This window comes from Pezoporus flaviventris, unplaced genomic scaffold, assembly GCF_033815535.1.
Source record: "Pezoporus flaviventris isolate CSIRO_AGI_PZ_B2104156 unplaced genomic scaffold, CSIRO_AGI_Pfla_v1 ptg000002l, whole genome shotgun sequence".
Classification (NCBI taxonomy): domain Eukaryota; kingdom Metazoa; phylum Chordata; class Aves; order Psittaciformes; family Psittacidae; genus Pezoporus; species Pezoporus flaviventris.
The window spans coordinates 73643069-73655882 of NW_026892550.1; positions in this window are offsets into that span (position 1 = coordinate 73643069).

Genomic DNA, 12814 nt, shown 5'->3' on the forward strand with positions numbered 1-12814 from the left:
TGGCTCTCACAGAACCAACACAGAGGCGCACACCCGTCTCCACACGAAAACATCCCCATTTCAGGGGCAGGCTGTCCCCCGTTTACACAGCCTACGGGACAGCGCCCACAGCTCGCCCCACGATCTGTGTGTGACCCTCACCTGGGCCGTCCACAGGCGGCTTCAGGGCCTCACTCCCACTAGGGCCTCTCCGCGGGTGGGCGCCGCTCCCCGGGCCAGGGGCCGGCGGCGTCTCAGGCGAGCGACCCGGTCGCCGGCTCAGCGCTGCAACCTGACCAGACAGTCCCCACTTCAGCCCTCGGCCTCCCCTCACCGGACGTGACCGCCCCAGCCGCCACCAGACGTGCCGGCAGCAGGTGAACGGCCCGCGGCAGTCCCGACTCCCGGCCGCTGCCGCCCGGCACAGCTCGCCCTATCTTGCTGAGGGCAAGAGACAGACCCCACTCCCCACTCCCCATTCCCCAGCTCAGGACGTACGGCTACCTCCCACTCGGGGGCCTTCGCCGCTGCCTCACCTCCCGCCGCGACACGAACACGACTGCCACTTCACCCCCAGTGCGCGCATCGTTCCCAGCTCTCCAGCTCTCCAGCTCTCCAGCTCTCCAGCTCTCCAGCTCTCCCCTTCTCCCGGCGGCGAGTCCGAGCGCAGCCCCGCCCTCACACAAACTTCTGCTTCCCCCCTCCTCTCCCGGAGCCGCGCGCCCCTCCTCCCTTCTCCCGCCCACTGGTGCGCTTGCGCAATGGGGCGGCCGGCAGGCGTGGGGGGGGCAGGAAGGCGGGTGGGGGTCTCCATAACGGTATCCGGATCTTCTCGAGCGCTCCCAGCGCCCGGAAGGAGATAGCGCTGCGGGAGACCAAAGGGAGGGGGGAGTCACGGAAGCGGCTGAAGTAGACAGACCAATCACAGCATCACCCCCTCACGCTCGCCGGAGAAAGCCCGGGAGGAGGAAACAGCCGCCTTAGCTGGAGTGCGGCAGCGCTGCGCATGCGCAATAGGCACGCGGGAGGCTTCCTCACGGGTGCCCGTGTTGGAAGGACGTGTCGAGGCTGCGTTTTTGCGGTATGCTGAAGGCAGAGGGCAGGGGCAGCCGCTGCAAGGTAAGGGGTTGCGGCAGCCCCTCCTCCTACATTCCCCTTCTGTCAGTGGTTGAGAGCGCGGCTGTCCCAGGCGCTGTTGTGGTGGCACCTGAGGTAACTGGGAGCAACTCTTCCAGTCGTCCGGTCACAGCCCAGGAAGCCTCTGTTGGGGCTGTTCCAGACTGCAGGGTGTTCGAGTTAATAGCCCGTTAAAATGAACGAGGCAGCAGTTGTCTTTCCAGCAGTTGTTTTCAAGGGCTTATTTCAGGGTATCTGTCTACGCACATTGGGCTTTACTTAAGATAACCACAAAACAACACAGGCACGGTAGTGTCTGGTGGGGAGAGGGCAGCTTTTAAGCCAAACCCCAAACAAGTGTACATACACCTCAAAATTGTGTTGTGTTTGAGTTCCATGTTACCCAAAAAAGTCCTGTATTACGTATATACCTACCCGAGGGTCATTGGCCCAAAGTCATGTTCCCTATGCTTTTTATCTGGTCTGTTATTTTTTGTTTGTTTGTTTCTTTGGGGGGGGGGGGGTCTTTTGTTATTCTCCAAAGGAGTTACATGTTGATGAAGACTCCTCTTTCTTGTTGCTCAAGTACCTTCTGTATTGCATTATTGTAATCTTGTTTGATAAACAAGGAGATTTCATTAATATGTTATTTCTGTGAGTATTTTAGGTATTACCACACCCAACATCAGTTCTGGGTGCATGCTGCTGAATGCAACTTTTTGTATTCTCTCTCTTACTGTTGCATTTTTTATGGTTTGGTGGGATTGGAGAAGTATATAAAAGCATGTTCACTTTCCTAAGAGCATCTCCTGTAATAGTAAATTAAATAGTTTCCCTGTAAAGTTGCCTTTCTGCATCTCCTTCAGGTCATCTAGGTTGCAATAACATTTCACTCCAGAACTGACTGTGCGGAACATTAGGCACTGCATCAGATTAGTTCACTGCCTTATTTATACTGCACTAGTATTGCTTTTGTATCCATTTTCATTAAAAAAATCAATTTTAATACATTTTGATCAGATTAGTTTTGGTAGCCTTCCATTGTATTGCTCGTATGAAGATGCACACTGGCAAAGGCAGTTTTCTCGGTTTCAGTCTCCAGTCAAGTGTCTAACTTCTGACTTCAAAAAGCTCAAAAGTTCTTTGGGGAGATTTTCATTAGCTTTTCCAGGCTTTTGTTATTTATATGTATATATATATTTATATGGTTGCATTTTTCAGTGAATTGGATAGACCTATTCACTAATTGGAGTTACTTGATACAGGGTTTGTATGAAGTGTTTTTTCTTGAGACTTTCAGATGTTATGGCTAGTAATTGGCATATATATATATATGCACACATAGTCTTTTAACAGATACCCTGTTTACTGGTCTCTCACTTTCTGAAACATTTCCTATATTTGTGATTTTTTAAAGGAATTGAATATCTAATTTTCTCTTGGTGCTAAAATTCATACAGTATGTTAGCACAATGAGCTTTCCGAGTGTTTTTCTGTCATTCTTTTTTAGCTATTTATTGATAAATATTTGAATTTCTAGTTCTCACTACAAATTTTAAGATAAAAGCATGTTAAAGTTGGTATTTTAACATTACCATTAAAAATCCAGTTTTGTATTAGTGCATCTTGTTATTCTGCATTTATAAGGAACATTCTGCTTTGGTTAGTATCAATTTAGTCCTTGATCCCTACTTTGCAGTCAAGCAAAGGCATCTGTGGATCCCAAAGTGGGATTATGACCTCATTCTGATTATGACCTTGTTTTGATATTTTTCCTTCTCCATGGACTCTGCTTTTGTCTTTGCTTCTGCCCTTTCTTCAGCACAGGGTTGTTTTTTACTGCTAATCTTTTAGGAGTCCCTTAGAATTTATATTGAGGGGTTTTGTTTCTTTTTTTCCTGTTCCTTTTTTTTTCCTCGGAGTAAGTGTAATCTGTGAGTTTTAATTATGGTATATTTTAAGGTTCCCTACCAGTGAATCTTGATAGTCTTCCGCACAGTTTAGACAGCGAATGACACAGGTGCAGCACAGAAAGCCCTGAATGAGGAAGCAGATGAACTTTAAAATTAGAATAAATGGTGCAAGTACAAACCAGTGTTACAAGCGCAAATGATTTCTTGTTGTAGTTATTGTCAGTACAGGATATGTGCTATGCATGATGCAGAAGAATGTTTATGTGGTGTTAGTACTGATGTTTATGTAAAGTTTGGTAGTGTTGGTAACATAGATTGTTAAACTGGATAGTTAAAAAGGCATTAAACTTGGAGGAGAGGGATCCAAAGTAAAATAGGCTTTTACAGTTCTACTCAGTAATCCAGCCATTTAGATTGGCATAAGGCTAACAGGCCTATATTAGGATCTTCAAAAGGAAGAAAGATCAGTGTAGCAGAGTGGATGATGGAGAGATGGGGTTTGGCATGTGACACAAAACACAGCTGGAAGAAGATGGAGGTGGACTGTGTCTAGGCCCTTAAACATATCTAGGGCGCTAGGGTTTGCACATGTCCAGTCCAGGTTAAAACATATCTATGGAAAGTCATGCACCAAAAGAAAAAATTCAGCATAGTTAGGAAACATCAAAAGGTTTCTTTGTGAGTTGGTGATCATGTGAGATCAGCTGTATATACTCAACAGGAGCTGTGTATGTACTTACTGGGGGATTGAGCAAAAAATAATTAGTAAATTATGTGTAGGGTCTGAGGCAGAAAAATCCACAAGCTAATGCAGAATTTAAGGTGTGGTTATTAGTTAAATATTTTTTGAGAATTTTCACTGAAATCACTACACATTATACTGCCTGTTATGGTCCAGTCTGTTTTTCTGGCCTATCACAGAGAATGTTATGTGTGATGAAGTACCATTTATCATTGATTTTTAATGCATTTATGAGACATTCCATTATAATTGTAAAGTATGTTTCATTCCAGTGGCTGGGAACCATCGTGTTTTTGTGAAGTAATTATTAAGCTCTTAAGAAAGTGTCTGCTACTCTGCTGAGAAGAAAGAGAATGAAGAAAACAATTCTTTGAGAAGAACCTGTAATCTGAAAGAGATCAGGGACACTAGGCTCTATTCTGCATAAATATTCTGCATAATAACAGGATGAAGCTTGACTAAGTAAAGTAGGGGTTATTTAAGAGGCTGTATTGCTAAACTACTTAAGAATATGTGATATTCCATGTTCTCTAAACCTTTGGGGTAACGTCAGATTATATTGCCGTGGTTTAAGCCCAGCGGGTAACTCAGAAACATGCAGCTGCTCCCGGAGGGATGGGGAAGAGAGCCGAGAGAATGTAAGAACAGTCCAGTAACTAAGGTATAATACGAAACCGTTACTGCTGCCACTAATAATAATAATAATAACGGAAATAGCAAGGGGAGAGAATACAATTGCTCATCATGCACTGACTGATACCCAGCCAACCTGAGCAGCAGTCTAGGGCTTCCAGGTGACTCTCCCCAGTTTATATACTGGGAATGATGTGCTGTGGTATGGAATACCCCTTTGGCTAGTTTGGGTCAGGTGCCCTGTCTCTGCTTCCTTCCAGCATCCCATGCCCCTCTCTGGCAGAGCATGAGACTGAAAAGTAGGCATTACTTACCAGCAGCTAAAACACTAGTGTGTGATCATCACTGTTCTCAGACTAAAGTCAAAACCATAGCACTGCACCAGCTACTAATGAGGAGAAAAATGACTGCTACTGCTGAACCCAGGACAATATGTTTAAACTTTTTTGCCGAGAGAGGAGAAAAAAAAAATCTTTCGAATTCCAGGACACTCTTGTAGTTACTTGTCTTCAGGAACAGTGTTTTTTCACTGGTTAGCTTGGTGCTCTTCATAATGCTGCAGGAGTTACCAATAAGGAAAATATTGGTAGGAAGCAGAGCCATAAAGCAGTAAAAGAACCAGAGAAAAAGTAATTTTTAGTATTTTGCAACATAAAATAATACTCATATACATTTCATAGGTGGGAAAGGAAGCCCTAACATCATTTTAGTCCAAGTTGTCTAGGTTGTATGCTTACCTGTTTTATCACAAAAAGCTTCAACACAGGAGCAGAACAAGTAAAAAAAAAAAAATCTCTCTTCAGCTTGCAGTAAGCTAAGTGAGGGCACATTGTTTTGAGAGTAACTACCTAACTGTATTCCAGTTCTCAAGTCTCCCCTGCCATGAGAACTTATGCTTGCAACCTTTCCTTTTGAGCACACTCTGGCAAATTTTAACTCTTATAGCCTGTAGCAAGCAGTCACATGAGGCTTAGTCATCTGACTGCTCTCATTCCCACATTCTGAATTAGTCTAAAATTTTTACATACGTCCATATTTTCTTCTTCAAAATAGGTTAATGGAGCATTTCTTTAAAGACTCATTCAGACAAATGTATTCAGTCAGTTAGTTTCCCACTCCTTTTTTTAATCTCCCTGGAGCGCTACATTTAAAAGGTATTTTGCTCTTTGTAGCCTTTCTGGCTACTCTTCTGTTTGTAGACATGCTTGCGGGCCTGCTCCGTGCATACTGGGTCTATGAGAAAGCCCTAAGCAAGAGCAAAACATAGAGAATGGAGAACAGAATGAGGAAAAATACAGTTTAGGAGGAGGATACGGAGTAGTGATGGCAAAAGTGAAGGTGAAAAAAAGAATGAAGTGATAAAACATGAGTTACTATCCAGCAATAAGAAGAGGAGAAGGAACGAAAAAGGATCTGCAGATGTAAAGACATGAATGAAAGAAGAAGAAAGGCAGTCCTGGCTGAAAAAGCATCATTGTTTTTTTCATCATAAAACTTCTAAGTTAAGCTTCAGAAGCAATGAGAATGTTAAAGAGTGTTGGTTTATTTTTGCTAGATTAAAAAAAAAAACAAAACAACAAACCCCAAACTAACACAGGAGACCACAAGAGAGTTTAAATATAAGGGCATTACAGACTTCGAAGGAGGAGCCTCCTGCATGCTCTCTTCATGGGCTGAGATTCTAAACTTCTGTTATTTCTGTTCAAGTTGCTACTCCTTCCTCTTAGTTAGCTCTAGACACACTTTCATGGATCATAACCACTGTTTTTTTAACTTTCTACGCTACACTACACTTTCCTTCCTTTAGGTGCAGGAATAAGCACAATATATTTTGCTCTTACTTATTCACTGTACATTACCCTGACTAAATTTTTTCCCACTAGTTTTTCAAGTGTTAAAATGTTCAATGGGGTGACAAAAGCAATTTCACTGAAGACATCTGGAATTTCACCCTGAGAAAAAGAACCACTGGTTTTCATTCTTCAGACTTTTTGATGATAATGGGCCTGGAACAAGATCTCTGCATGCATAATCATTTTCATCCTTTAGGAACAAGGAAAAGGGTGGGGATTGCTTAAATCTTGCAAATTAATATCTTCCTCTTGCATAATCCAGTTTCCAGTCCAATAATCTACTTCTGTGGAACAACAATGCAACTGAATATTTTTTCCTTATTTTAGGCTTTTTTAATTTTAAAGTTAGTTCCTGAAACAGTAGAAGTATGAGAAAATTCTGTGCATACTGCGTGTATCAGTGACTTTTCTGAAGCTGTATCCTCAAATTTGGGTTCTCTTGAAAACAAAATAAAGTTTTAAAAATGATCTTTGTTTGCATTGCATCAGTCGTGCACAGTGCTTTCATTTTTCCAGGTCTGGTTTATTGCTTTCTTTAAGGATTTAAACCAGTAAGAATGGATGTCTGCAACAGAAAAAGAAAATGATATGTTCCCTCATTTCTTGGTTTCACATAGATTTCTGTGGCTAAATTGAGCTTTTTGGGTGAAACCCCATGTGAAGTAAGTGAGGACAGAAGAGCAGTATGCACTGAATGTAGAATGAAGTTACTTCTCACTGTATAGTACAGTGGTTAACATTACATAATACACACTCAGTCTCATTAGAACTAAAATACATGAATACCTCGGATAATAGCAAGCAAAAATGTTCTCAAGTATTTAAAAGCTGATTTTGTCCTGTGTGAGAAACTGAACATGATTTGATTAAAATGAGTTGTGTCCACATCTCACACACCTCAGTCTATACCTAAACAGAATTTTACAGGGTTGTGTTAGAGAATAGGCTGACTTTAAAAAAAGAAAAGAATAATTAAAAAAGGCATTTGATTTATGTGTTCTCAGTGCTCAGTGTTCTCAGAGCTTTCAGTGCTCAGGATTAAGACCATTGCTTTACTTTTTGCTTTTTGTTTTTATTCCTTTCTGAAGTTTTCAGAGCTCCCAGAGTATAGCTCCACTTCTGTGCACAGAAGCTGGTTTGCATTTGCAAACTAGTAAGTTACTTTGCAGTGTAAATTTAATCTATATGACTTTAATCTGTGCAAAATTTAAATCCCAGTAATCTAAGAACGTGATAACTTTGTAGCTATTACCATGCTGAGACATCCATAGTTTATTTCCAGAGCTATCTAGTTCAAGCACCTCTGTACTATGATCCACTTAAATTGTAGAGAAATCTGTGGGAATGTTGGGGGTGGGGGTGTTACATTGTCAGATAAAGCCACATCAATTCTAGCCTTTAGTAAAAGCTTTTATTGATTCTATTGTAAAAGCATGTCACTAGTGTTTTTCTGGGCAAACAAAGATGAGCAGAAACCACTTGCTTCTGGAGTCAGGATTTTCTTGGTGAGTTTCAAAGCTGCTGTGACCGTCTTAACTGATTAGTTTCTGTAACATGGACAGGACATGGATACCGAGGCAGATTGGCTTTTTGTAGAGGGTAAGCACTTTTTAGCTTTTCCTCTTACAGATTGAAAAAAATCACCACCACCAAACAAAATCAACAAAAAGATCTGGAGGGAAAAAAAAAAAAAGGACATGAAAGTAAATAGAATAAACCATCTTTTTTTCCATAGACAGATCATGCCACACTTGCCTGCTTTCTTTCTGAGATACACTAACTGCTTTTCTAGAGCAATGAAAATATTAAACTGAAGAAGAGTGAAGTTAGTAAATTAATTGTTGAGCAGGCAAAGAAATACCTCAGGAGAAAAGGTAGCAATATATTACGCTGAATGGTGGGGGGGGAGTTGTTAGAGCTGTCTCAAAAAATTGATACTGAAACTGGTATTGTTTAATATTGTCATCAGTGATCTTGGCAGAAAAACTAGAACTTGCTAATGAAATTTGTTGACATCACAAAATTGGGAAACAGTCCCTGTTAGCGTGGTGTCGTACTGGAATAACCGGATGACCTTGAGGAGTACAGAAATAAAATGGGATAAAATAGAATAATATAGGCCAACTGCTAGGGAAGACTGATACAGGTTCAGAGCTTGTTGCAATGGAAGATAAGAGAATTGGAAAGAACTGGATGTATAAGCCAAAGAAAGGGTGGCTGTGAGCCACAGATTTGATGTTGCTGTGAAAGGTATATATTCAGTCCTGAGTAAATTCAGCCCTGTATTTTTTGTACAGATAAGGAAGTATTAATGCCATGTGTGGCTGGTGAAACTTTAAAACAGAACAGATCTAAAAATCCAAGAAATTTGACCTATGAAAGTTTTGGGAAAAAGAAAATCACTGCTGAAAGAGAGGAGTGGACGAGGAAGGGACTAAAAGAACTTGGATTGTTCAGTTTAGACAAGTGAAGCATAGAATACCTTACTTTCTTTGAAATACTAGTTGAAGTAAATGTGGTAGGAAAGGAACCTAGTTTTAATTAAAAAAAAAAGTTAAAAAATTTTGTTAAGAAATTACCGTAAGATGGGTATGATAAATATGCTGCAACTGGTAAAATTGCTCTTCTCCTTCCTGTTTGAACAGCATGTTCTTAATTTTTTCCTTGCCAGCAAACAGTCAAAATGTTCTCTAATGAGAACTTGGGAAATGACATATTGCTAGAATTCAGCTGCCAGAATTAAGCCTTACTTGGCTTCTTGACATACAGTAGTCCAGCCTATGAAGAGCCTGTCATGCCTCAAATGTTTGTTTATGGTCATTTGTAGTTATCTTGAATAGTCATCTTTCAGTAATCTTGAGTGTAATGACTACTGTTGAACAGTAACTACTGTTTAAAGTTAGTATTTTGCCTAGCATGGCTAACTTGGTTCTGGACTGCTGCATGGCTGCTAGCCTTCCAGCCGTGGTGATTCTTAGTCTGCTGCTCTGTATGCCACCCAAAAGCTCTTCATTCCCTACATTTTCCTTTTAAATCTTTCTCCATTGTTTTCCTGTGCACATGCCAGGGAATCTCGGTGTGTTTTCTTGCAGAAGAATCCTCTCATGTTCATGAAAGAAGATTTGACTGTCCAGATGTGCTTCAGAACTCCAGAGAATTCCAGTTCTAAGCTATACTTTCCATGCAAAGCAGCCTGAGGGCATTCCTGCATTAATGAGTACAGCCAGCTCTGGCAAGGTTCAGGCTGTTCTTTGTGCAAACTCTGTCGAATATTTTAATCTCCATTTGCTTTTGAAAGAATAGTTGGCTCACAATATTCAGGCTTATATTTACTCTGACAGGGATTATAGATCCTCTGCCTCTTGCAGGTGTTATTTAGCTTTGTCTCACAGTGTCTCTGTGAAGTAGGGAAGTATGGCAAATCCTGAGCTAGGTGTTTTGGATGAACAGTTTTTTTCACAGGAAATGCAATTTTCTTCTGAAAGCAAGATACTGTGAATTCAGCTTGAATTTAGTTCATTAATTTTGGTGGAAAATAACTGTGAGAAGAATAACTGAAAAAAAACCTGTAACTTTGTTATGTCTTTCTTTTTAAAAACATTAAATTCTAATTTGTTGATACTTTTATCAGTTAAAATTTGCTGACTTTAGAATCAAATCTGTTATTTCAAGCAGAATTAAAGTAGATTGTTATTCTAATAGTAATGGTTCTTGTCTTCACAGTGCATCGTTGCCTGGAATATTATGCATATACTCATGTAAACCTGTTTTTTACTTTGTTTCTTTATTTTTGCTATTAAATTTCTTGGTTTAAATGTAAAATAGCCCTCTCACCCTTCCCCCCCCCGAAAAAAAACAACCAAAAAACAAACCCAAACCCCCAAAACTTATACAGCTCACATGAGTAGTTCTATTTTATTAATGGGAAAATGGGGGAACAAATTTTAAATGTTGCATCTAAAATCAGTCTGTGATGGACCTGTGCACAAAGTTGGGATTTTTTTGACTTTTTTTTTTCCCCAAGACTCTTCATGTGTTCTGATCAGAAAAGTGAAACGTTCTCTTTTATCCATTTTCCTTAAACTTTGTATAATAGTCATAACTTACTGAAAAATTCCTTTGATGTACTGTGATCTGATGCATATTTAACATGTGGAACATGGTGACTGTGGACCCGAGAGGGCAAGGTCTCACTGTATAGGATCAGGAGTCTTGCCAAGGGTGAGGCTGAGGTCAGGCTTTCATGTTCCCTGCAGCACCCATACTCTGTTTAGGAGGTTTTAAGTTAACCTTGGCTCTGACTGTTTCTGACTTGCATTTTAAGTGTTCTCACTCACATCTGGAAATTGGCTTTCTTCTAACTGCCCCCATAATGGGTATTTTGTTGTAAGTTAAACATCTGTATTAATGGCACTTGCTAGAATTGTCCTGGTACTTTAAAGCGTGATTTTTGGAAGACAGCCAGAAAGTATTTCATAGGACTGCTAGATCCTTCTTTTATCAATCTTTGAAAGTGCCCAGTGGAAGATATTTATAGAAAGAAATCAGCTAAATTGTGTGGGTGATCTTTTCCACACAACTTTCTATTTTCCAGTGATAAGCCCCAGATTCAGCTCACAGTTGTGACTGCAACATCCTGTAGCACCAGGTTTCACAACTAGGCATTCCTAGAAAAAATATTCTATTAATTTTAAAGATGGTTCCTTATCATTTTACTGAGTCAGTTAGGTCCTGTGTTATTGTTCCCTCCTCATCTTCTCCATACTGTTCATGGAGACCTCTGTCATAACTTCCTTTATTTGTGTTTAGATAGCTTAATTACTATTTCCTTGCAGAAAAATTTTATTTGTCTCTTTGTTTTATGAGTCTTCTCTATTCTACTCTTAAACCATGCTCACTTTTTTGGAGGGAAGGTTTATAGCTCTAGTAGTTTCTACTTACTGTGAACACTTAGCCTTCAGGCTATTTAAAGTAATGTATTATTTCCTGAAAGAATTTTACTCTTTCAGTTGCTTTTTAGTTTCCTTTTAGTAAGAGTATTTTATATGCAGGTTTTGTTTCTTAAACTGTATCAGTATGCTGACTGAATTTGATGACTTTATCATCTGTATTCTCACCCCCCATTACGTAACAGCTCTGTGGCAGACACAGTATTTATAAATAATTTAGAGCACTTTGGTTTTGAACAGTACGTAGCCTCTGGGAATAATGAAGGAACCACCACTATGTGGCTTTTCAGCCCTGTGGGGATCTTCTGATATTTGTGTCTACACTGCTAATAATTTATGGACACAACACTGAGCAATTCTAGTCTAACATATATGGGATTTTATGCTCCATAGTATTTCTGTATTGCAGTAAGTATTTTTTATCCTGTTGTTCTAGGTACAGACCAGAATATGTTGTGCTGGTTAGTGAGGCCATCTAAGAACTGGAGCAGGGTGCAGGTTATTCATGGCTGGTCTGAAAATAATTTTTAAAACCTCTTAGTAGGTATGGGCTCATTTTCTCCATACAGTTCCATTCAGTTTCCTGGAGTATTTGAGGCATTGCTAGGGTTGTTTGCACTTCATGGCATGTACAGTGCAAAATGAACTACATACGTAATTAGGCCAAGCTTTCCAATCCAAAACTTCCATTCTGACATGGAATGTACCCTTGATAGAGGCATACATTTCAATTACAGATGCACAGTGGAGATGTAATAAATGCCATGAATAGCTGCACAGAGGTTAGTGTCAAAACCTTTGCTTGATTTCACTTGGATCAGAATTCCGTCTCCAATGTGGTTTTCCCACTTCTGGTTGCGACAGTGCATATTTAATTAAAATGCATAAATACTTTGAGACAATGGAATAATAATAATTTATTTCCCCAATTGTCAGTTTTGTAGTTTATGCAGAGGGAAAGCAGCCAAGACATGCTGACGTATTTAAGATGTCCAAGAAGGCAGTATGCAGTTAAAAAAAGAAGACATGCAAAATACAAGATTGGGTATAAACAAAGTGTTTCTAAACAGTAATGAATTAACAACATGAATTGTTCATTTCATGGTACTGATACATAATCTCTATTACACAACAACCAGAAAACAAAACAGCTGCAGTTTTTGTTGAAACTGGGAGAGACACCAGATGGAGGGTTTTATTAGCACATTCAGGCAACAGAAAGCAGGCATAATCAAATAGCCATCATCAGAAATCCAGCATTCAAGAGGCTGTGGCCTGTGGGATTCAAGAACAAATTTCTGATAATCTACTGTATGTAGTTCCTCTGAAATTATTTCGGTTCTGCCAGCGAAGGACTTGTGTATTAGGTAATTTGGCCTCTTAGCTAAGTAAAGTGAAATGCAGTTATATAATTTTGATGAGTCTGACCAAAGTATGTGACACAGGAATGTCATAAGTGATACCAAAAGGCATAGTTTAAGGCCATAACTGTATAGGGTTAAAATATGAACTCCTTCTGATTGCTGTTGTTGCTGATATCAATTTATTCTCCAATGCAGACAGCACAGGCCGTGAACCCTGTTTTTTCATGTCAAAAGAAGTTTAAGGCACATGTTTTAAAAAAACGTT